General features: G+C 37.7%; 1 pseudogene; it reads left to right on the top strand.

Annotated features, from left to right (window-relative positions):
* Positions 1–3,391: 3,391 nt before the first annotated feature.
* Positions 3,392–3,638, top strand: LOC114008207 (6-pyruvoyl tetrahydrobiopterin synthase pseudogene; annotated as a pseudogene).
* Positions 3,639–4,762: the final 1,124 nt, after the last annotated feature.

The raw sequence follows: 4,762 nt of genomic DNA, 5'->3' as shown, positions 1-4,762 counted from the left end.
TCCATGAGAGCAAAGGTTCTGTTTCCTCATCCACTGCTGTACCTCAATGCCCAGAACAGTGCCTCACACAGGACAGCTGCATAGTAAGTATTTTGTGGTTGGGGCTGGTCTCTTGGGCCAGTGGTTAAGGGAGCTAAACCACACATGGCTGAACATGCTGTTTGATTCTTGGTCCTGATAGCTTGTAAAACACAATGGGCTCATGTGCGTGCCCAAATTCCTAATGGGGTGGTGAGATGGAAGAGAAAGGATTGTGGCAAAACCACACCATACTGGGGGATGTCTTCTCTTTCTCTTTCATCCTCTTCATGGTGAGTGCATATGCTTTTTTGCAAATTAAAATAAATAAATAAAATTAAAATATTTTGTGATTGTTAAGTTTGATTTTGTTTCCCTTTTCTAAAAAAGTTTATTTTTACTTAAATATACCATACACACAGAAGGGGTATAAACTATACACATTCAGGTTATTACCACACAATGAATATACCCAGGCTACCACTACAGAAGTGAAGAAATAGAATTGTACTAATCACCCTAGACGCCATACTGTGGCCCCTTTCACTCCTAGCCTCATCCTCTTCTCCAAAGACAAACACTATCCTAGCTTTACATGGGTTCATTTGTCTACTTTTGAAATTACATACATGAGACCTTATAAAAACTAATCTTATGTATCTGGCTTCTTAAACTATTATTTGTGAGACTCATTAGAATTCTAAGTATGCATGTACCATGTTGTTACAGGCTTCTAAAACTAATTCATTCTTGTTGAAGTTCAGTACTTTATTTAATAAAAATGTGCCGCGATGTTTTCACTCTAGACCTTTGGTTTGTTCCGGTGTTGAAATGCTGTGGTTCATACTCTTGGGAGTATTCTTGAACATGCCTGGATTTCTGCTGAATATATACCTAACAGTGAAAATGCTGGATAATAGGTTATATGACTTTCAACCTGAATCGATTATATCAGTTTTCCAGTGTTATTGTACCAATTGACATATTCATTATCAATTTATGAACATTCCCATTCCTCCACATCCTTTCCAACATTTATTTTGTCATGTTTTTAACCAGATGTCCAAGTAAGTGTGTAGTGATATCTAATTGTGATTTTAATTCACATTCCTCTAATTGCTAGTGAGATTGAGCACTTTTTGTGTTTGAATTGGTCATTTGGCAGGCATTGTATGTCCCTGCTTAATACATACTTAATATGCCTGCACTCTATAGCAGAAACTGAAAGACAGAAAGGTATAAGAGCAAAGAGGGCAATTGTAGATACTAGAGACAGTATAGGAAGGGAGGAGTAATAGAGCTTGTGAGGAAGGTCATCATGAAGCAAACAAACACATTCAATAGACACAACAATAAAGTTATCTGTTGATGATAAAGGATACGGCAATGTCTTTGACCTTGGTAGGAAAAATCATGCTGTACACTGTAAAGATATACAGTAATAAAATGAGAAGAAAAACAAATAAATATTTCAAAAAACCTCACAGGGGGAATAAATTGGTCATTTGGTTTTTCTCTTTTGTGAAGTGCCTGCTCGAATATCTTTGCTCATTTTGCTCTTAGGTTGACTGCATTTTTCATTAGTCTATAAGAGTTCTTTACATATTCAAGACATAAACCCTTGGTTGGCTATATGTTTCAAAAAATTTTGTCTACTGATTGGCTTGTATTTTCACTCTCTGAGTCGTATTTTTTGGATGAAGAAAAGTTCTTTGCTTTTGCACATTTAGTATTTTTAGATTTTATTATTTATAAGTGAATGAATGAGTCAAACCTAAAAAAAAGATAGAAAGCTTCTTTTATATATATAAAATGTATAATATATATGAAATATATAATTTTTAATTTTATATATATATAGATATAGATATAGATATAGATATAGATATAGATATATTTCCCCTCTATGTTACATTTCTCCTGCCTCAGCCTCTTGAGTAGCTGGAACTATAATTTGGCACCATCATGGGAGGCTTTGTACGGTGGGCTAGGATTCCGCCACAGCCTGCCAAGCAGCTCCCTTGAGTGTGCACTGCCACAGCTGGGCTGAGAAGAGTGGGAGGTTAATAGTGAAGTTGAGAGGAGAAGAATGAAGATGATACAATGATCTACAGGAAAACTTGATCCAAGTCAAGCCAATGGTCACCTCTTCAGAATGACCGACTGGAGAGAAACTGAGGTCAAATAAGGACATTGGCAAGAGAAAACAACAGGCAGTGGAATCAGATGGCCTCGTCCTTGTAGAAGCTATGCACATCCATTTGAAGAGGAGGAAGTTGGATTACAGGAATTGGCTGTAATTCAGTAGGAAGAAGTTGCAGGAGCCAGGAGGCTGAAAGATGTCTGCCATCTGGAGAAATTGGAGGAAGGAGAATTGGAAGTCATGCAGATCAGGGGTGGGAAAGGGAAAGGAGGGAAGGCTATTTGGCAGGGATACTAGGGCGGGGTCAGATTTCTATTCAGTATATATTTCAGCTAACTCTGAAATTCAACTTGCACAGTCTTCAAGTCTTCATTAGTAGTATCAGAAGTAAAAGGAAGTAAGTTTATTTGCAAATCCTAATAAATCTATATTTTGAACTGACATTTAAGAAAGCTGCTTTTAATATGTAAATGTGTTTCACGTGCAATCCTCTAAAACAAAAAAAGAAGAGAAAAGAAAGAAACACTGAATCTCCAAAATCTTCAAGCATTTTTGGAATAAATTTATGATTTTGTTGTTGTTGTTGTTAAAGGTAATGAAAATCGTATCAGGTTTCTCAGGATATAGAACTTCTTGTTGCAGGAGTAAAATGCACTCTAACTCATTACAATACTGGTAGGACCCAGAAGGAAGGGTTAAGATTAGTAGTGCTTACAAGTACAAGCTCTTGAATGAGACTACACGTGTTCCTGGGCAAATTCATCAACCGTGTATTCCTCCATTTCTTTCACTGTATAGTGCAAAAAGCCTGTATCAAAGAGGAATAAGATTATAATACTTAACATAGTGCTTGGAATGTTTTGAAAGCTAAATAACTATCATCCCCATGTTGTTAGTTAATTGGAAAGGCTTTGCAGAATAATTGGAGACAAGGCTGATTAGGATTGGAGTCTTTTGGGCCTGCCCATTGGCCACACCATGGGCAGAGGGAGGCAATGCCTGCTGATGCATGCAGAAGGCTTCTGGGATACCATAAGCGCCTCAGGTTAGTGTGGTCGCCACCAGGTACAACCTGTCCTGCCTAATCTGTAGTGCAAGTCAACGACTGCAGTACAAATCTCTGAGTGATAAAGAAAACTTAAAATTGGGGAATGTAACCATCCAAATGGCCATGGACACAATTATGAAGTTATGATGACAGTACATGGAGAGACTGATCCAGTTACAGAAATGGTTATAAATTTGACCGACCTCAGAAAGCACATGTAGGAGGCAATTTGAAGCCCCTTGATTGTAAGAATCTGGATTGAATGTGCCATACTTTGCAAATATTGTAAGCACAACAGAAAATGTAGCTGTAGATATCTGGGAAAACCTCCAGGAATTTCTTCATGTGGGTGTTCTTTACAAAGTAAAAATATATGAAATTGACAATACTATTATAGTCTATAAAGGAGAAATAGCTCTTAGGGATTAACAGTATAGAAAGACTAGTTTCTTTCCATGTTTGAAAAAGACCTTTATCCCTTTGGAATATTAAGAAGTCACCATATAATTGTTGCACCAGTGTTTCAACATGCCAGATTTATTTAAATCATTGTAAAGCCTGTTTAAGATTTAAATTTGTTTTGCAGCCATACTTGCATTCTGAATATCATTTAGAGGGTCTTTTATTTACAGATTCAAAATAATTTCATTTGCAGAAAAGATGTTTTAGTATGGAATGTTTGAAAGCAAAAAAAAAGCATATATTTTTGTTGTCTTCTTCATTATCTTTTTGTTTTCATTTTTTTCTTGGTGTAATAAAATGCTAAAAATGTTTATGAGACTTACAGTAGCTAACTCTTACAAGAATTAAGATTCATGGGACCAGCAGTTAGCATAATGGCTATGTCACTGAACTCCCATGTAGTCAACAGTGGTTCAAGTCCTGGACCCAATGGCTTAAACTCATGCCAGGTGCGTGTGCGTGTGTGCCCAAGATCCCTAGAGGAGAATGGAGGAGAAGGGATTGCGGTGTGGACATCCCCCTTGGGGCGTGATTTCTCGCTTTCTGTCTCTCTGTCTCTCTCTGATCTCTGGCTAGCGCATGCGGCCTATAGCAAAAACCTCTCCCAAAAAAATAGAATTAGGTTCAGGGGCCAGCATGTGGTGGTGTAGTAGTTAAGGTACTGAACTCCCACGTGGCCGACAATGGTTGAGTCTTGGACCAGGAGGTATGACGCATACACCAGGCACATCTGCATGCATGCCCAAAATCCCAAGAGGAGAAAGGAGAAGGGATTCAGCATGGCCTTCCCTCTTCAGGGGTGATTTCTTTTTCTCTCCATGTCTACAGCAAGGAGACACACTCAACAGCAAAAATCTCTATTAAAAAAAAAAAAATTCAGGTGACCACAATGTTGGAAAACATAGGCAATATATATTTTTTAGTAAACTGAACTTCCTTGATTACTTCTTGTAAAGGCACAAACTTACTCAGTGCAAAGTAGAAACACAACCACCTGAGGCAACGCATTGCAGACACATGGACAAAAAGTGATGGAAATCCTGCTTCAGTGTACATTATTCACGGCAGTTTTGCACAGATTACTAAACTAT

This window comes from Tupaia chinensis, unplaced genomic scaffold, assembly GCF_000334495.1.
Source record: "Tupaia chinensis unplaced genomic scaffold, TupChi_1.0 Scaffold000305_1, whole genome shotgun sequence".
NCBI classification, from domain to species: Eukaryota; Metazoa; Chordata; class Mammalia; order Scandentia; family Tupaiidae; genus Tupaia; species Tupaia belangeri.
The sequence above is the reverse complement of the archived record's forward strand: the minus strand, read 5'-3'. Positions and strand labels throughout refer to the sequence as shown.